This window comes from Eubalaena glacialis, chromosome 12 (genome assembly GCF_028564815.1).
Source record: "Eubalaena glacialis isolate mEubGla1 chromosome 12, mEubGla1.1.hap2.+ XY, whole genome shotgun sequence".
Lineage (NCBI taxonomy): Eukaryota > Metazoa > Chordata > Mammalia > Artiodactyla > Balaenidae > Eubalaena > Eubalaena glacialis.
The window spans coordinates 28,581,955-28,603,394 of NC_083727.1; the positions used below are offsets into that span (position 1 = coordinate 28,581,955).

General features: G+C 41.5%; 1 long non-coding RNA gene across 1 annotated transcript; it reads left to right on the top strand.

The window, feature by feature from the left end:
* The first annotated feature begins 4,497 nt into the window (after nucleotides 1-4,497).
* Nucleotides 4,498-6,381, top strand: LOC133101932 (uncharacterized). The gene is made up of 3 exons (XR_009702793.1): nucleotides 4,498-4,585; nucleotides 5,226-5,305; nucleotides 6,205-6,381. It is a non-coding gene; the product is annotated as an uncharacterized LOC133101932 (long non-coding RNA).
* Nucleotides 6,382-21,440: the final 15,059 nt, after the last annotated feature.

Sequence of the window (21,440 nt, forward strand, 5' to 3'; positions counted from 1 at the left end):
TGGAGTTCCTCAGACTACAAACAAGAGGACACAAGGGAGTGTGGGAACCTTGAATCTGGAAGTTTTCATGAGAAGGGAAAGGTTCCAGGTGGTAAAGAATAGGATGGGTCTTGCTCAGCAGAAACAGAGGTGAGAAGCCAGGCAGGCAAGGGGCAGTGCTTTCAGCCCAGTTGCCAAAGGCTAACTGTAAACACCTGATGTTCTTTGTATTTTCTCCAGTGATTGTCTTTCCCTTTATCCTTGCTATTGAAAATGTATTCTGTTCAGAGGACCAAAGAACTTTGTTGCTTGGGCTTAGTTTTAGAGAAAAGCAACCACAGAACCCCAAACTGAATAACCCAAGGGGAAAACTGAGCAAGAGACCATGTAGGAATGCTTTTGTATCCTTCCACTCCTCTCCACTGGAAAAGCTCCCTTTCAGAGCTCATCTATGTAAAACTCTGGAAATGGAAGAGAGAGTTCAAAACATAAAAAGGAAGACCCTTCTTTTACATACTTGTCCAGGGTCACAGAATCCAGGGCCAGGACCCCACCTCCTACTCCTGATTCTCCTACTCCTACTGCTATTTACTAGGTAACATTCTCAGTTACCTTAAAGCTGAATTATTAAATCCTAATTCTTGAAAACTCCTAAACTTTTTCAACCTCCTACACAACTAAGAATAACATCCCGTATAGAACGTGGTCTACATTCAGGTAAATTCCCCTTTAACACTAGGTTGTTATAAGTGGTGAATTTGAATGAGTGAGGGTTGAAAGTAGGAAAAGTATAAGGTGATAGCAGAGAGTCCAGAGAGAGACATTTCAGTGCATGCACAAGAGGTCGTTTTCTTTGATTTTTGGTTTTTTACTATGTTGACAATTGGATACAGATAAGGACTCATTCTATTTACATATCAATAGCTGGAGTTACTGACTGCTTGCCTAAATATATCCTTATAGTTAAAGATCATCAATAGTTTTAACACTTTTCATGTTTTTTCAAAGTGTGTGTGATCGCTTTCAATTTATTCAACAGCTGATTATTGAAAGCCTGTTTGTCAAGCAGTGGGCAGGAGCTGGATGGACAGTTGAACCAGGAGCCTCAACTCTTCTACTCTGTGTTTCACCTTGAAATTGTCACATGTTTATTGCCACCATCACCCCACAGTGATTTTCAGAGGACTTCCACATACATTACTAAACTTGAGCCTCATGGCAATCTTTGTTAAACAGAAAAGTCCCCCATTTTTCAAACCAATCGCAAAGAGGTTGAGTGACTTGCCCAATAACTGTTGATCAGCGTCCAGCTGTCCTCCTCCCAGTGCTGTGTTCTTTCCAACCAGGAAAACTCATCACTGACATCTGAAAACTGTGGAAATAAGTTATATGGAAAGCCAATATATGTTCCCTGTACAAGAGGCAACATTATGTAATAACACTAATTTGGATGTGGGTCTTTTCATATGAATTTATGATCTCTTCCTGTAGTCAGCTATAAAGTGTTTGTTTTTGCTGCCATCCTATATTTAAATATATTTTTAAATACAAGAACTTAAAATGTAAAGTTGTAACAGAGGCCAAATAAAAACATGTAAAAAAATTTTTTTTATTGTATTTTGTAGACAGAGGAAGAAGGAGATGTGCAGAAAATGCCAGAGTCCCTTTTCAAAACCTTTTCACAAATCAAGTAAAACAAAATCATTTCGTTCATTGTATACTGAAGCCAAATAGTTTTTATTCAAGTTACCAAATAAATTACATTTTCTATTAAAGGGCAATAAATTCCCATTTGACGTAAAACTTCATTATATCAACTAACTTGGAGGTACCACAGAACCTTGCATTAAATGCAAACCTGACCACGTCACACCCCGTTTAAAACTCTTCACTGGCGCTCCCATCCACTCTTACTAAATCCAGTGAGTTTTTCCTATTTGCTTAACAATTATTCCTATAAATCCAGTCCTGTGCTCTCTGGTATCACAGGAAACTCTCAAATGAAATTCAGTCACCTTGGAAGTGACAGCAAAAGTAAGAAACTTGGTTGATATCTGAAAGTCCAAACCACTGAGCACAGCAAAGACCTCCGTGATCTGTCCCCTCTGTTCATCCGTGTCATGACTGCATGTGGAGGTCCTCTGTTCACACTGCAGCGAGACCATACTACTGCCCTCCAGGGACCATTGCTGCTTCAAGCCCTTGACTTGTTCTCTTGACTTGAAGACACCTTTTTCCCAAAGCCTCTGCCAAATATATTTCCATTCAAGTTTCATCTCAAATAACACATGCACTAAGATTCCTTTCCTAATTACTAACGATGGGTAATTGTAGTCTCACAGTGTCCTATACCTAATGTCTATAAAGACACTTACTTAGCACATGACATTGAAACTGACAGTCTATTGATCAATGTATTATTTAACATTTCTTGTGTGCCTGAGATAACGCTTTTTTAAATTGAAGTATAGTTGTTTTATATATATATATATATATAGTTTTATATATATTCTTATAGATCTGTGCTTGTGCTCAATATCACAGGATGTTCTCAAATGGAATTTAATCTTTTTAAAAATCTTAAATGCCCAGTAAGACTAGGGAATTTAGGAAGGAATCTAAGAAAATGTCGTTAGTCATTCTACCACACCTTCACAACTGTCTTTTGTCTTTTTTCATTCTCTCGTCTCTTTCTCACACGCTCCCCTTTTCTTTTTTTCTGGCTCCCTTTTTCCTTCTTCCCTGCTTGACATCAGCAGTGGCATTCACTGAATTCCACATTAAACCCTCACTGACCAATCTCAGTCTCCTCCTGAAACTGGGAATCCAAGATGGAGGATCCATCCTGACGGTGACTTTGGCTGCCTCTATCCAAGCCCCCAGTGCACTCTGAGCAACGCTTTATTTACATAAAAACACAGTCTTTAAATGTGGTTGTAGTCTTCCTTTCCTGTCTTTAACTGTTCTTATTGAGGCAAATTATCTGGAAGAGTAAGTCTGATTTGCATAATATTTTGCATTCCCATTCATCTGAGGGTAAAAATCCTCCAAAAGCCTTCTAAAATTTGTATATCTAACCCCATTGCCTGTGAATCTGATATCTTTACCACTTTTTTCTTAAAATTTCAATAATTTTCTGGAGAAAAGATTCCTAGATTCATAAACAAAGTCCACAATATCACAATGCCTGAGTGTAAGCATCTAATTTTAAGAATTCACCACCTCATGCCATATATGTTTATGCCAGTAAATGAATCTAGTCATTTTCATCCTCTATATTTTTATCACCTAAAGAATATCTAAAAGCTTCAAACAATTCTTTGACCTTATTTGGTCTTAAGCAAGACCAATATCTAGCCCAGCAGTGTTTACATAAAAAGTTTCAGGAGCCCCCCAGATCCCCCGAGGCAGAGGTGTACGAATCACACATAGACCTGGCTGCCTGGTGTAGAGGGATGAGGCTCGACAGTTCTTGGCTTGGGTTCTGCTGAGAGTCATGACACTTTGCACTCAGATTTCTATGTGACTGATGTTATTGAACACCCTTAACTTTTACTCATGTGCTTTCAACTTTGGATCTTCTATTTCTCCTTAGGATTAGTGGAACTACTCCTGAATATAAACATTAGTCTGGTCAGCTTCTTGAGAATGCAGGCCACTGTGGGTAACCCTGCTGTGACACTCATGCTATCTACACAGCCAGGGAAATGTGATTTTGACATTTATCCTCTTAAATAAATCATTCTTCAGCACTATCAGATCATTCCACTCAAAAACTTATTTAACCTTTTTAGTAGGCTGTAGCCATTAAATTCACTCACAAAAAATGAGTTTCACTTTGTCCAATTCACTTTGTCCTATGCATAGTCATAATTTAGCAGGGAAAGGGAAAGTATTTATTATTACAGTTATTCATGATTGTAGACTAATTTTAATGATAGCTACCATTTGCTGAGCACAGGGTAGGTACTAGGCTCCTTGTCAGGGGCTTTATATGCATAATTATCTCACTAAATTTTCAAAATAAGCTTACAAGGTAGATACCATTATCATTACTCCCGTTTAAAAACAAAACAAAAACTCTGAAGTTCAGAAAGGTAACGCTGTGTGTAGGAGATCACACAGCTTGTAAGTCGGGATGTCAGGATTTATATCTCTGGTTTGTCTGACTCCAAAATTCCCCTCTTAATTACTAAATTACTGCCCTTGAGTTTGCCAAACTACAGACTGTATGTTCTTTTAAAATGAAATGGTTTCTTTTTAAAATGCTTCTTCCCCTCACAGTTGACAAAAAGTGACTTTCTGTTATTTTAGAAACGCATAAGAAAGTTAAACATTTAATATTTTCCAAATTTCTAATGTGTTTTGCAGAACAGTCTTCAACAAAATAGTTTGATCGAAAATGAATCTCATGCACCCCAATATTTATTGCAGCACTATTTACAATATCCAAGACATGGAGCAACCTAAATGTCCATCGACAGATGAATGGATAAAGAAGATTTGGTATATATACACAATGGAATATTAGTCAGCCATAATAAAGAATGAAATAATGCCATTTGCAACAACATGAATGGACCTAGAGATTATCATACTAAGTGAAGTAAGTCAGACAAAGACAAATATCATGTGATATCACTTATTTGTAGAATCTTAAAAAATGATACAAATGAATTTATTTACAAAACAGAAACAGACTCACAGACATAGAAAACAAACTTATGGTTACCAAACGGGAAAGGTGGGAGGAGGGATAAATTAGGAGTTTGGAATTAACATATACACACTACTATATATAAAATAGATAATCAACAAGGACCTACTGTATAGCACAGGGAACTCTACTCAATATTCTGTAATAACCTATATGGGAAAAGAATCTAAAAAAGAATGGATATATGTATATGTATAACTGATTCACTTTGCTGCCCACCTGAAACTAACAACATTGTAAATCAACTGTACTCCAATATAAAACTAAAATTTTTTTAAATAAAATAAAAAAAGGAAATGAATCTCAAAGGTTCATATTGAAATAGTCACCAACCTTTAGCATTTAAGAAAAATGTTTTCTTTCCAATTTTTATGTGATACAGAGACGTTACCCTAGTCTAAAAGGAATGAATAATAAAATACCATCACCAATGCATTTCACGTCCCTGTGAGAATTGTGTCTATTAGGGTTGCGTTTGGGGTGAAGAAGAGGGTTGTGTAAGGTCTTCCTTCTTGTGTTTCCTCTTTAGTCTCCGCTCACCATCCTCAGGAGACATAGCTGGCCCTTTATGTCATCATGGCCCGTGTACATCATCATGGCAACCATCTCGTAAGTGTTAACTTGCCGTTTGCAGAGAGACAATATCTTTTCATCATTTATTCCCAATGTTACCTTTAGTGCCTGGTGCATAATAGGCACATTCAGTACTCAACAAGGCAGATCACAGGTCCAAAGGCTTATTTTCTGTATATCGATAAGTTGGGGGTGAAATGTAGGTAGGGATATTAACAGATCATGGAAATTATGCAGCGGTATCACACCAATCCAAATTTCTGTGTATTTTTCTATTTCCTCTAGTAAATCTATTTCCTTTCCCCTCTCACTCCCTCCCCTCCACGCCCATCCTGGCTTTTAAACTCTTACTTTCTCTCTATTTACAGCCAAAATTGTTTGCAGTGCCCCACACCTGACTTCCAGCTGGTACTTGTATTCAGGCACAAACAAAAGCAAGACAAACACACACTGCATCTGTACCTTGAAACAGCCTCAATTCCAGCTGGTTGAAAGGACTCCCTGGGGCACCTGAAACTCAGGTGGGACCATAGCGGTGTTTCAAGCCCAGCCCACCTGTAATTCCCCTTTCCTCAAGGCTGCCAGGCAGGCGAGAGCTGGGTGTGCAGAACTGGTGGCTCGAGTTCTATCAGGTGTCGGCCTCTGGCATGTGCAGTGGCAAGAGGCAGGCTGACCCTCCAAAACGTCTTCAGCCTGCGCTTCACTGAGGTCACAGCCCGAGGACCTCACGTGTCCCCATCCATTTTCCAAAGAGCATTTTCCTCCTGACTGAAGGGGAAAATCCAACTTCCTATGGTTTTTCTCCTGAACTAGCGTGCAGCAGGCGAGCTAGGGAGCCTGCCTTCTGGTGACCAGTGTGCTCAGCCATTCCAGGCCAGGTGTGGGTGCCTGGTGGGTCTCAGTTCTCCCTGTCACTGCTTCCCATTTCCTTGCAGTGCCAGTGGACCTCGAGGCATGTCTGAACTGCCATCACAAGCTTTCTTTGTCACTGATTTATAGCATCAGCCCAAATAATCATCTGGCCTGCATCCTGGCAAGAAGAAAAAGATACACGGGGTGGTTAACAAGAAGGTAATGTGTGTGAGTATTTAGGTAGTAGCTAATTATTTTCTGACTGGAGAACCAGATAGACTGTGGCAACACTGTTTCTAACCCCACTGCTTTAACACTTTCCTAAGTGGACAAATGGATCTGAATCAGAAAGGAGGGTAAAGTGAGGTGGGCTTAAAAAATAAAGATATTTTCTTTCGGTTTTTGCTTGAGTTCCTTTCTGCCAAGAAATGAAGAAAGCTTCAGAACACCTTACACAACATTTCCCGTTTTCTTAATTCTACCAAAATGCTTTTATTTAGAGTTCAGTTTTATAAATTGGCAAATCAAGTAAGAAGGAGGTCCATTTCCTTGTGGCACAGCTTAACAAGAGACCCAGGATGAAAACCTCTGCAGAATCTTCATTCCCAGGACTATGGAGGAAAAAAATTATAAGATTTATGCAAAACTTCAAAACAAGCCCCTCCCTACACACACCTCCCCCTTGCGTGGGTGTTTCCTTCACCCCACTACCACCAGTGTAGGTTTTTATGTGAGCATAATTGTGCTTTTGTCTTGGAGTTGGCTCACCTCAATACTCTCTAGTCTGAGATCCCCTGGCCTCAAGCCCAGGGTGGGGCTTTGCCCTCAGTACTGTAAATAATGGTAATTACCTTTACAAACTTAAAAAAAAAAATTTTTTTTTCCCAAGGCCAAGAATATCCAAAGTCTAGAGCATTCTCTATAACCCCTTGTGCGTAAATCTGTTAGAATCTGTATGGCGATGAGAAAGAGTTTCTCCCTCGTGGAATGAATGTCCAAAGTGAAAAGATGATCACCAGCGCTCAGCTGCCCCGTGGATCGCTCTGGGCCTGTGTGGGCTCTGCTTCCAGATTATAGTGGTGACGTAAGTCCAAAAGAAGGGAGTAAATTATGAAGTAGAATTTAGCGTTTATTCTCACCGCTGACACAGAAGTTTCTGTGAATTAGATTGAAACAGAAGTGTGTTCCATGTGCCCGCTATCAACTCACAAGGAGAGGAGTTAGGCCGCCTGATTCTAGACTGGGCCATTTCCAAGGCATTACTTCCTACAGTATCTCTGTCTGCTTGACAGCACCTATTGTTCCGATTAAGTTGACATGCATCCAAGCTTTTGCCTCATTAGATTATCTCCATGGTGCTGAGGCTATAATTTCTGCATAATCTTGGTGTTTTATTTCATGCACAATCGCTAGCAGCTGTTATCCATGTCGAAGATCAAAACTATTAATGAAAATTCAAAAATTTTAAACTCAATAGCTTTTGGCCACATCGATATATCAAGACTCATACAAAAGTTTTGATTTATGAATGAGATAGATTGGTTTCCCGGGCCTCAGAGTTCCTTTGATTATTTTACTTCCAGATTAACTGGTTTGAGTATGGAGACCTGAACATCTGTACAGATGCCCTCAACCTAGCATGCACTCATTTCAAAGGCGAACGGCACAGAGTGGGAAGCCTCTTGGGCGTGTGTGATAACTGGAAATTTACTAAGACCCTCAAAGGAAGTGTCAGACTTGTCTGCATGTCATTTTTTCCATTCAGAAGTCAAATTATTGCTCCATGGCTGTGAGAGTTATTGAAGGCATGCTCTGTGTTCATGTTATCGTGTGTTCCAGGCATTTAAGTGATCAAGAATATTCATCTGTGAGGTTTCTTGTGCTAAGAGGAGGTGATTCATAATGCAGCTACCAGAACATGAAGCTCTGTGATCCATCATGCCATCACTTTATTAACAATCGCTTTCCCTTGGCTCAGGACCCTGCTGAGGATCAAGAGGGGTCCACCCCTGGGCTCTGGAGCCTTCCCCTGAAGTGCTAACTTATAATCAGCAGTAACAAACTTCCCTTCTCAGTAGGAGGGCTCAATGTTTAGGAGGTAATTTCTCTTTTGCGCTTGGCCTCATTCCAAATGTTCAGAACTTCTTGTGGAGGTTCTGAGAGCTATTCATGCAGCCCTCCTGATGTTTGCTCATTTGTTTGTTAAAGACTCCCTTGTCCCCATGTGACCCCTCAATCCATCCACCATGCAAGTTCCAAAGACTGCCAGAGAGAGCACCATGCAGATGGCTGTCTGGACTCTACACAAATTCAACCCTTTTGGGGGACTCCCCAAATGGCTAATGTCCGTGTGCACAAGAATGAAAAGTAACTCCATGTGAGGTACAGCGCGAGTCGTTCTGGGGGAAACAGACACAACAGCACAGAACTGGTGAGGCGAGGCTGCCCCATTCACCGTCTTTGGAAATTTTAAAATTGGGCTGCATCTCAGTATCTCTTCTCTCTGCTGCACAGTCTCTAAAATAACTTGTTTGATGGTGATGGAAAAAAGCTGAGGGCAAACAGGAATTGGTTTTCTAGGTCAGGTACTTTAAGACTTACTGAACACCTAGAGAATCCAACACACAGTATTATCCCCATTCTAGAGGAGCGTCCATGGAGCGCCGTCTCTGAGGGTCTGTCGATACAAAAGGAGTGTCTCAGCCTTGGCATCAAAGCTGGAAAGGCTTAGGGATAATTTTTCAAAACTTTTGTCTGAAACTGTTTCATTCTTTCACTGAAGGTTAACATTGGTTCGAAGTACTATTGCCATTCATTTGCGTTGAACTTCTTTAGAACAGAGAGAGGGGTAGGGGTAGGAATTGTTTTCTAAACCATAAGGCTTGACTCTGGTTCATTTAGGAGAAAAAGGGGTTAAGTCCTCTGGGTAAAACATTGTCAATCACTAGTGACTGCCACCAAGATGAAAAACAAGCTGCACCTGTACATGGGCAATTTAAGAGATTCTGGTCAGCTATTTTTCTCTGGTGCTTTGTTCTGCCAGCTGCCTCTGCTTTGGATGCAGGTGGAAGCATGGACTTTGCTATCTATAAAAAAATTTAATGGTGAAGATCAACTTCCGCTTCACCTCCCCAGGGATCAAAGTTTTGGGGCTCTTTTTTTTTTTTCTTTCCCTGAAAGACTAGTAGAGCAAAGCTCAGATCAGACAATGGATATGTTGTTGAGAAGCCCATTCTCCCCAGAGAAGTAGCAGGAGATCTTTGGTGGGTTATAGTTTTTTTCTTCCCAATTTGAGGAAACTATTAGAAGCAGAGAGATGCATGCCTCCACAGGGTGAGGTTAAGCATCTGCTGGGAGGAGGGCTGGGGAATGACAGCTGGGGGAGCCTCGTTACCACCACTACGTTTACAGTCGACCACCATCGTGAGCCTGACAGGGAGCCGGCAAATTCGATATGGAAGTGACAGTCTCTGCGCCTGCCAGTGGGAGAGATGTGCTTCCGTGCAGCCTCATCTCTATGGAAGCGGGATGTCACAAATCTTATATGGGTTGGATTACTTTCCATTGCACAATCAATGACGAGCAAAATGTGTAGGTAGAAAAGAAGCTTAAAAATTGAATGCTCTGGACTAACCCATACAAGAAACTTAAGTGACGTGCCTCACCAAAGACATTCTCAAGGTTCTTGTAGTAATTCAACAAACACCTGTTGCTACCATGTGCCAGGTTCTAAATTAGTTATTGGACATACAGTGGTTGTTATGGGCTGAATTGTGTCTCCCCAAAATTCATATGTTGAAGTCCTAACCCCCCCAGCACTGTATTTGGGGGTAGAGCCTTTAAAGAGGTAATTAGATTAAAATGAGGCCATTAGGGTGGGCATTAATACAGTCTGACTGGTGTCTTCATAAGAAGAAATTTGGACACACAAGGAAACACCGAGAAAAGACCAGGTGAGGAGACAGAGAGAAGGCGGATGGCCATCTGCTTGCAAAGCAGGGAGACCTCAGAAGAAACCCAATCTGCCAACACCTTGATCTTGGACTTCCAGCCTCCCAGGACTTTGGGAAAACAAATTTCTGTTGCTTGAGCCACCCAGTCTGTGGTGTTTCATTATGGCAGCCGAGCAGATGATTACAGCAGTGAATAAAGGCAGGTCCAAGTCCTCACTGAACTTACAATCAGTTGAAGAACCGACAATGTCATGCCCATTAAGCAGAGGAGAAAGTGACTAAGGACACTTTTAGACATTGCCTAGCGAGCCTGACTTAGTAAGAGAACCAGGACCAGGAATTCCAGCTAATCTTTGGACATACTTCAGTATGGCACCTATGGTCATTACCCTTTATATTTGAATTAAGGATTAAACAGAATTATCACTGCTTCAACATGAGAAAGCAACAAATCCTGCACTGATCACGTGCCGGGGGGAGGGGGGAAATCTAACAGATACGACCTAAAAGGTTAAATGGAAAAGAAGCATGTGCCTAGATGAGCATCACATGCAGACACATCACAGATGTGTGGGCTTCAACGTTACCAGTAGAAGGAAAGGAAATCTGTATATTTTTATAATCACTACACAGGTGCTTATTTTAGATTGTTTTCTTGAACGTTGTTAGTTTGTTTTTTTTTTTTAAACCTCACTGCCCTATACTTGTTGCCTCAAAGGAAGCATAACATTAGATAAAAATACAGAAGCTGCTATCCGGAGTTCAACAGGTTAAAACAGAGCTAAAAATATCTCCTAGGCATGTCATATGGTTGGCTGACTATTTAATCCTCTGATATGTGCGAGGAATGGAAGCGTTCTCGTCTGCATATCTGCCAACTGTCCATGAAGCTTTACTGTCCTTGGGATTTTGGGGGACATGGTCGTTGGGAGACTGAGTTTACTAACCCAATGAAAAGTACAAAGTTCTCCTAGGCTGACTAGACAAAACTGTGACAGAATGTGTGCTTTCTGTTGTGTGGATGATATACTCATTGTATGTTCAGATATTGTGATTCTGTCCAGACAGGCAAGGACCCCTGTGTGTGTAGAATTGGAAGTAGGTAGGGTCTCAAATAAAGGGAGAACTCACTTACTGGGACAGTTGTAAAAACACCACCACACCCCTGAGGGTGGTGTGGAGACCTCGGGCTGGAACCCAGAGTAAGGATCTAATGGAAAAAACTTATGCAAGTGACGGAGTTAAAAATCTCTTTCTCGGTCTTAAGTAGGGTTGCCAGATAAAATAAGACCCTCCAGTCAAATCTGAATTTCACATGAACAACAAAAATCATTTTCATTGTAAGTATGTTTCATGCAATATTTGAAACATACTAAAAAAATGTTATTTCTCTGAAATTCAAATTTAACTGGGCGTATTTTACTTGCTAGATCTGGCAATGCTATCTTAATGGCAAATACTAACTTCAGTGTGGAAGGAAAGTAAGATTCAGTCATCTCTGTTTGGGGAGCTAGGGCTAGAGCTGGGTTATGTCATCTGTGAAACTGTGCCCATCTTTCGGGGTTGGAACTGAGTAGCCTTTCTGCATAGTATGTGGCACCAGAGCCAGCAGGTCTAGAAAGATGAGAAAACTATGTGTCATATTACTCCCAGAGCATTTAATGAATCTTCAAGAATTCCCAGGCCTGTGACTTCTCAGCTGTGCCCAGGTGACAAACCTAAGGAAAGGATTTGGGACCATACTTTGGCAGGAGCGTTAAAAGCAAGTCCCCCAGGGGACAGCAAGGGCTGAAATCAAGGGGACAGAATTGCAGTCAATTGGCCAGTTAACTTCCCACCTGGGAGACTCTGGGACTTGTTTTATGGAGAGAGGCAAATACTGCTCCCAAGTGTGAAGGACTCTGGCAGAGGGACTTCCCTGGTGGTCCAGTGGTTAAGAATCTGCTTTCCAATGCAGGCGACACGGGTTGCGGGTTCGATCCCTGGTCGGGGAACAAAGATCCCACATGCCACTGGGCAACTAAGCCCACGAGATCTAGAGCCCACGCACCACAATTAGAGAGAAGCCCGCGTGCCACAGCGATCTCGCCTGCCACAACTAAGACCCAACGCAGCCAAATAAATAAATAAATAAATATTAGAAAAAACAAAAAGGAAGAAATGTGGCAGAATGCTAAGGCTCCCTGGTTCTGCTGTAGTCACTCCCTCCCTCTTCAGCCAAGCGACTCCTTGATTCATCAACCAATATTTATAGAGCACCGACCACGTGCCAAGCACTGTGCTAGGTCTGGGAATACAACTACCCCCAGGCATCACCCTCACCCTAGGGAGCCTCTGGTCTCAAGGGGGATCCTCGTGCTGCTCTTCTTAGACTCAGCCCTGGGCCCAGGCCTTGCCATCCAGCTGGCATCTCCATTACACAGGCTCATTCAGTTACGATCTACTCCTCTTCAGCATTGGGGAACCAAAGAGTGCATCACAGACACTTTTATTGTGGTTGGGGTCCCTGTACTAACTCATCACATGGGCCTGGAGCTCTTTTCTTTCATTCTGGCTTGGCAACGAACACAGCAGCTCAGCTCTCCCCTCGCCCTAAGGCTGTCTGGTCCCTACATTCAAAGGGTTCCAGGTATATTCAAGTTAAATAACCACGCCCGGGGTAACCCCCACTTCCTGTCACTCTCCATCACGTTGCCCTGTTTCATGGTCCTCACTGCATATATCACTATCTGGAATTGTTTCCTTTGTTCATTGGTGTATTTGTTTATCACCTCTTCCTAAATTAGAATGAATACATCATGAAAGAAGTAAACTCATCTCTCATTCACCATTGTACCTCCAAAGCTTAGAATAGTACCTGACACTGGTGGACACTTAAATATTTATTGAAGGAATAAGAAACAATGAATAAGTGATCAAACAACCAAATTACCTGTTCCAGGCCACCTGTGACATGCATGGGGTGGATCTCATGCACCGAAACATGGCTACATTTGGAAGATGTTAAACTGTGTCTTCTAAGGATGATGAGCATGTGCCCTGTTTTCCCATGGGGTTATCTGGTGCTGTATCTATCTTCCTTATCATGGTCAGGGCCACCAGCTGGTCACCCACACTGGGAACCTGGAATCTACATAGTCTCCCCCTTCTCTCTTTCCCTCCCTCTACAGTGAAACTACAACTGAGTATTGTTTCTTCTACTTCAATAGTGGTAGAGCTAGTGAACCTGCTCTCTGCCTCCATCCCCACCTCCTCCAAGTATATTAGTCAAGGTTCTCAGAGAAACAGAACTAATAGGATCAATAGGATGTGTTGTACATATGTGTAAGAGTCTGCTTCTCTTGCCATTCCAGAAACATTTGAAAGAACCCACCTCCCTACACTCTGTCCCTTTCTGGCTGAAATACCTAGAGAGATTGCTGTTGTGTGTGTGTATGTGTATGTATATAAATATATTTTTATATTATAAATATATGAGAGAGATTTATTTTAAGGAATTGGCTCACAAAATTGTAGAGGCAGAATTCTTTCCTCTTCTGGTGACCCCAGTCTTTTCTCTTAAAGCCTTCAACTGATTGGATGAGGCTACCTACATTAAGGACGGTCATCTGCTTTAGTCAAAGATTTAAATGTTAGTCACATCTAAAAAATACCTCCACAGCAACATCAAGACTGGTTTTTGACCCCCAAAATGGACACCATAGCCTAGTCAAGTTGACACATAAAATGAATGGTCACAGATGACTCTCCGCCTCCATCCCAACCTACTCCAGGGTGCTTTCAGGACAGCAGAGGATGGAAAGCTAAAAATTATATTTCTAAGACTCCCTTGCAGCTAGGTAAGGCAGCTCAGGCACAATAATTAAGGGGGTATTGAAAAACTTAGTAATCAAGATAGATAATCTTAATGAAGTATTTTTGAAAATTAAAATATAATGCCATAGTACTGTTTTCTTTTGCCTTTGTCCCCAGTATGGCTTGGCATGGTACTTGGTTCTTAATGTAATTAGGTTTCATCAATGAGATGCACTCATGTGATACCTGGAAGGCAGAAATGAGGTGGAAGTTATCTTTCCATGCTAGTCTCTGCTGGCAAGTCTAATTGTGCTCCAGCATGCCATCTCTTGCTGTAATGAGGGTTACAAAGTATGGGCTGGGGCATGTACATTTTGCTGTTGCAGATGGAACGAGCACAGCAAAGCTCTAGAGCCACTACTTGCAGTGACAGCAGCTCCTGCCACAGGTAGGGGGAACTCTTCCTGAAATCTGAAGGTGGCCTCTTGATTCCCCACTTCTCTTATTGAGGCAGGGGTACAATTCCCAAATAGGTCATTCTGCAATGGTGTTCATTCCTAGAGGTTGACCTAGAGTCTGCTTCTCTTGTCCTTCCAAAAAGTTTGGAAAAAAATTAATTCCCTATATTATGTTCCTTTCTGGTTGAAATACCTAGAGAGGTCACTGCTTCTTGCACCTGAACCCCGACCAGTGCCATCATCCTTCACATATTCATCCTATCCCTTCCAGCCCTACCATCCTGTTCTTAATTCAGGCCCCCTTTTTAACCTCTCCCCTGCCTTCTCTAGTATGGTTTTCAGATCACTGTCAACCCACCCTCCTTGTGCACTTATTTTTATACATTCTTTATTCTTCACCCAGATAGAATTATCCTCTTCCCTGTGAGCTCACACTTTACTGTATAGATTGACCCTGTTCCCAAAGATTTAGGTAACATTAGCACATCATCTGGGAAGTGTGATGTTAAAAATCCAATATTGAAAATCTATAAAATTTCTTTAAATTCTCAAGGAGTTTACATTTATTTTCTACCTTCCATCTCTGCTGAATCCCTCACTTCTTGATTTCACACATTCTGCATATTCTCACAAGGCCTTTTTATGCATAGAAGAACTTACTGAACAGTTGAGTGTAAGCAAGTTCTTTAAAAAAAAAAAATCCTGTATCTTCTCTGCCACGCTGCTCAAGTCTCCCTGATTTCATCCTTTCTTGTCTGTTCACTGCCCTGCTCTCTCTCAGAAAGAAAATTCTTCAATTTTCTAATGTACTTCATTTCTTCCACCCTCTCTTTATAGACCTTGTCTTATGTTTCCACATCCAGTTGACCAATCATGGTTTTCTTCCTGTGAAATGGCATTACTTCCCAAAGAGGACTTCTTCTACAGCTCAGTTTGGGTAGATGAGTGGGCAAAACTAAGTTACTCTAAATAATTGTATCAAGGTTGTGGGAGTTCACAGGAGCAATCTGGGAGAAGAGGTGAGAAAGGCACCAGTGAGGAGAAGGACCAGGAAAATGACTGGAAGCCTGGATACTCCATGAGGTCGTCTGGCCAATGAGAACTCCTAAGGAGGTAGGGGAAGGACATTCAAGAACAGAAATGTCTGCTGTTAAATTAAAACGCTGTAGACAGAACGCATAGTGTTCAGGAACTCTGGCTGCGGGTTGCTGACTGTGTTCAAAATTCAGCTCTACCACTAACTAGCTCTGCAACTGGCAAATTCCTTAACCTCTTTTATCTTCAATTTTTTGTGTAAAATAGGATAATAATTGTTTTTTAAAAAGCCTATTTCCAATGACTACTGAAGGATTAAATAAGATAGTATATGAAAAGTGTCTGACAAAACAAGCCAGTTGTCTGGAAATGTTGCTATGATGATGATGTTAACAACAATGCTGAACAGATGCTGTTACTGCTGCCATGTAAATCATCATTGCGTCCCCACATCTTCAAATAAAAGTCTATGAATTTGATATTAAAATATTTAAAATATTAATAACTGAATTTCCCATTCTGGTTGAAGTAATAATGAAAACAAGGGCAAGAAAATCCATAAACTGACCTAATGTAGCAGAAGCAATTGCTCTTGAACACAAGCATGCAAGCTCCTTATGGAATATCCAGAATCTTGGAGTTTGACTTTCCTGACGTTGGGGATAGAGGACCGAGTCAATTGTACCCACATCTTGAAAGGGCAGGAAGAACCCAGCTGATATTTGAATAACTATTCTTCAAGCATTCACTGTGGAGATGGCCATTGCATGGCAGGCAGGCTGCCCTTCCCCACTTCTGTGGTTGTCACTGGCAGCACTGCTGTGTTGAGAAGGATTCTGAAGTCATGCCCAAGCTCAACTTGAGCTGGTAGGGCCTTGACCGATTAAGGACCCCTGTCATGACCCAGAAATGTTCTATGTCTGGGGTCATCAAACTATTGCCCAAGGCCAAATCCAGCCTACCACCAGTTGTTGTATAACCCGTGAGCTAAGAACGCTTTTTACATTTTGGAATGGTTGAAAAAATGTTTAAAAACAATACTATTTTATAGAGCATGAAAATGATATGAAATTCAAATTTCACTGTCCATAAATAGTTTGAATTTGGTCAACAAAAAAAGTTGTGGAAAATTATTTTTCACTCTTGTCATAAAAATTCTGGTTTTTATCTTTTGGCCCAGAAAGTCTAAAATATTTACTATCTGGCCTTTATAGAAAAAGACTGCCACCCCTATTTTACCTGATCCAGAAGAGTCAGTGTATTGCCACAAAGTGTCTTCTCTTCCTCTCACCCTCAAGGCTGTGCTTATTTTTTTTTATTGGAGTATAGTTGATTTACAATATTATGTTAGTTACAGGTGTACAGCAAAGTGATTCAGTTTTATATATATATAGATATATGTATTCTATTCAGATTATTTTCTATTGTAGGTTATAATAAGATATTGAATATAATTTCCTGTTCTATACAGTAAATCCTGTTGCTTATCTATTTTATGTATAGTAATTTGTATCTGTTAATCCCATACTCCTAATTTATCCTTCCCCTCCTCGCTCTCCCCCCTCTCCCCTTTGGTAACTATAAGTTTGTTTTCTATGTCTGTAAGACTGTTTCTGTTTTGTATATAGATTCATCTGTATGTGCTTATTATCTTTAACTTGATTTTATCATATAAATATTGTGGATGGGAGCCCAAGAGACCTGTGGATTTTCTTTCTTTTGGTAGAAAATTTCTTTTTAAAATTATTCCTTAATGACAAGTTTGGGATAAATCAATAATGCATGCTGATTGACTTTTTTTAAATCAAATACTAAAAATGAGTCGGTAGCTCTCATCATCCTCTGCGTTAATGACTAAAGTATAAGACAGGGCCACACCATTTTCATGATGAAACATTCTTGGTGTTTCTTCTACTTTCATGGTGACTGCTGGGTCTACTTTATCTAATTTTTATGCTTTTATTTAAAAAAAAAAAAGCTTTCTTAGACTCTGCACACCATCACCCACTCCTCTCTGACAAATTGCAGACACCTGAAAAGTATTTTCTTTCTTAGTGAGAAGTAGAACTTGGATACAGTACGTGCTGGATGGGTACAGTGCTTTCACTACAGCCTTGACCTTGCACATTCCCCATTCCCAGAAGCCAGGCACCTTCCTCTTCCACCTGAGCTACCCGTTGCCCTTTCTCTAGAAAAGCTGTGTGAACTTTGAATTTTTTCGAAGTAATAATTTTCCTGATAATTACATTATAATATCGCTGGAGCTTATCTTTATTTCTGATTGATCTTCAGTTGGCACCGACTCCTAAAACTTTCTCCTTCTAGGCCCCACCCCTGTGTCCCCCACTGCAGTTAATGATCTATTAACAAATGCATAAGAGCTTTAATGGAGTTGCCATTTAAAAAAGAAACCTGTGGAGATTTTTTCAGAGGAGAGAAAAATCCTTCAGAGAGTGAATAATAATACCCTAATTGTAGGTTCTGGGGATTTTGATTTCTTCTTCAGATTTTCTTATCCCTTCTTTTCTGAAAACATATTTCCTGAAGCCTATTTACTCATTTATCAACCATTTACTTTATTTTTCTTAATTGATTTTTACAAAAGCAACATCTGCTCTTTGTGACAAGTCAAACAGTGGAATTATAAAGAAAATCACCCTTCCCCTCCTTTCTCCAACCTCTCTTGCTGGGTTAACCAAGGATTGCACCTAGGATTTCTTTCATCCACTTCACTACATTCAGATAGACAGAAACAAATGCAAAGAGTTATTTTCTACCTTTTACAAATAATAGGGGTGTCCCATACATATCACTCTGAAATTATAATCAGTATGCATAAATATAACTCATTCTTCTTAGTAGTTGTATATTATTTAATGGTAGAGCTCTTGATGTCTCTGTTGATAGACGGTCAATTCAACAAAGATTTACTTTGCACAAAATAAATGCTAGACACTTTGATAAATGCTGGGGAGAGAAAAATTAATAATGCATCACCTTTGATGAAGTCAAGGTCCTGTGGAAGAGATTAAACAAATGATTTCATGTGAACACAAAGTGCTACAATGAGGGGTGTACAGTTATACTGAGAAGAGACAGAGAACTAGAGGGAGATTTAGATTCATCTAAGGATGAAACTTGACAGACAAGGTGGGAAGGCACAGGCTTAGAGAACAGCATGTGCAAAGCCAAGGAAGTCTGATGGAACATGGCGCCCTCAGGAAACTAGCTAATGCATAGCGTGGAGCAGCTGGAAAAGGGCAGAATGGTAGGTTGGCACAGAAGTGAATGGACTTGTATACCAAGCTAGAGAATCTGAACACATCCAGTGGGCTGAGAGTAAAAGAAGGACATTACAAGGATTTTAGCAAGAGAACAAGGTCCTGGTTTTAAAAAGATATCTGGCAGATGAACTTGGGAGGAAAGACCAGATATAACAGGAGATGGCAAGAAGCCACTGACATAATCTAGTCAAGAGAGAATGAGGGACCGAGGTAGGGCAGTGGCCAAAGAAGGGAGGGTAGAGAATCAGATTCACTTTTTGAGTTTGACCCAGTAGGACTTGTGGGTAGACTGGAGAGTGGTGGTGCAGGAGAGCTTTTAGCTTGGGCAATCAGATGTACGCATCGAAGGAAACACAGGAGAGGTGATAACTTCTGTTTTGTACATGTTGAGTTTGAGGTGCCTGTGGAAACATCTTGGGCTCTTTGAACATTTTCCAAATATGTGGCAATGTTGGCCATTGTAAAGTATTCATTTAACTTTGTGATAGGTTTTCCCCCTTCACAGAGAAAAAGGAATGAAATGACTCAATGGGGTTGCAACTATGGACTCCAATCTCAGGAGGTGGGAGTCACACAGCCCCAGGGACTCTACTGCATGCTCAGTGCCCCTGAGTAAATTCACCAAGTGCCTCTTCTAGCTGACAACCTGCAAAAACATGAACTCTGTGTAGATTAGTAAATAAATGACATCCTTCCACTGGGCAGAAGCACACATGGCAGAGGGTGTTGCTAAGAGAGTGGACTGTGGGTAAGATTCCATCGAGCCACCCCCACCAGTCAAGCACTTGTGTGCAGGTCCCAGTCTGCACAACCATAGGCAGAAGCCCACAGTCTTCTGAGGTCATCAGTGACCTCTCAATTGCCTAATCCAACTGATACTTATCAATCCACCTCTTACTTTATTCAGTAAACACACAATACTCCACTCTGTGACACCAAGAACACCATAATGAGCAAGACTTGCCCTCAAGTTGCTCTCAGATCAGTAGGCAAGTCTGAAGTGACAACCCCCAAACCCCACTATCACATGATGAATGATTTCAAACTGATAGGTGCAAAGTATAGCAGTGTGAGAAAAAGAAAAGCTACATTGGGCAAACTTACAGAAAGCTTCAGGGAGCAAAAGGCAGAGAGAGTCTTCTGGGGTTAGCAGGAATCCCCAAGACAGACAGGGTTCCCAGAAGGATCTTCCACAGAGGTGAAGGCCGTAGTTCCCAGACACGGTCAGGAGAATCATCTGGAGAGAGTTTTAAGGTATCAGCAAAGGAGATATTTGCAATGAAAAAAATCTGACAGTGTATGGAATATTACAGAATTTATCTGTGGAGAACACTGCTCTTTCTTTTTTGGGTGGACACACACTAATATTGTTTTTTAAATATAAGGCCCGGGAACTTGGCTGGAGGGGGAGACTGATGCAAAAAGGACTAACCTCCTCGGTGAACCAAAGGTGGGCCTCTCAGAGGCTGAGGAAGATGCCTCCAATTCAGGCATCTTCTGGATTGTTCCCAGAGGAAGACCCAGAATAGGAGATGATTTTGGAGGGTTGGAGAGGAGAGGCAGTGACTTATTAGCTTGGGCTGCTATTAAAGAGTACTGTAGACTGGGTGGCCTAAACAACAAACATTTATTTCTCACAGCTCTGGAATCTGAGAAGTCTAAAATGAAGGTGCCAGTGGATTCGCCTGGTGAGGGCCCTCTTCCTGGTTTGTAGACAGCCACCTCCTTGCTATGTTCTCACATGACAGAGATAGAGAGAAACTCTGGTCTCTCCTCTTTTTATAAGGGCTCTAATCCCATCGTGGGGCTCCATCCTCATGACCTCATCTAAACCTAATCACCTCCCAAGGGTCCCACCTCCAAATAGATGTTCATCACATTTGGAGGTTAGGGCTTCAACATGTGAATTTGGGGGGAATACGAGCATTCATTTGACAGCAGGAAGGAACCTGATACTGGGGGAGGGGAGGAGAGAGAAGATGGGAAGAGGGCACTCTGGGGCAGGGAGCAGATAAGGTCAGGGCATAAAGACAGCGATAACCATCCTGTTATTCCTCTAATGGGGACCAGGAACGTTTCAAGGAAGTGCGTTTTTTGTTGTAGAAAGCTCAGTCTGGTGACGGGGTGGTGGTGGAGTGATGGGGCAGAGACCGGGTGGAAGGCCGGGTCATGAGACCTGGTGATGGCCCTCCTGAGGCTCCCTGTATGTGCTCCCATCATCCGTCCTGCCGGTTTGCATTCTCATCGTCTCCCTGGGAGTGAGCGTTCTCCCTGGCAGCGAGGTGTCTTCACTTCAATTCCCACTGTCTGTTGTAGAAGGAAGATAAAAAGCAGTGTGTTTGTCTTTCATCAGGACACCATCTCTGAAAGACAAGGACAGAGTCAAGGCCACACGGACCTACTCCTGGCTTTGGGATCCTGCTAGCTTCTAGCTTCTGTATCTTATCAGAAAGTCAGGAAATTGCTAAAGCAAATACCTGCTTTTTGCGTTAGGCTGGGCACAGCTTGAGTTTCAAAAGAGGAACGTGGCTCCTTCCTTAATTAAAGGGTTTCTGTATTTCCCTACTTTTTAGTAGAATGCTGAAAAGAAACGCGGATGCTGCTGTTCTTACAAAATGATATTTTAAATGTGTCCTTAATTAAAGCCGAGTCTTAAGGCAAACCCTTGTGGGGTTCCTTTTCCCCTTAGAAATGCATCCTGTGCTCTAAATGTGAGGGACAGAACAATTACTGGGCATAATAAAAGGAATTACGTCTAAACCTACCCAGCCTCCACCCCCTGCACCTCCCTGTT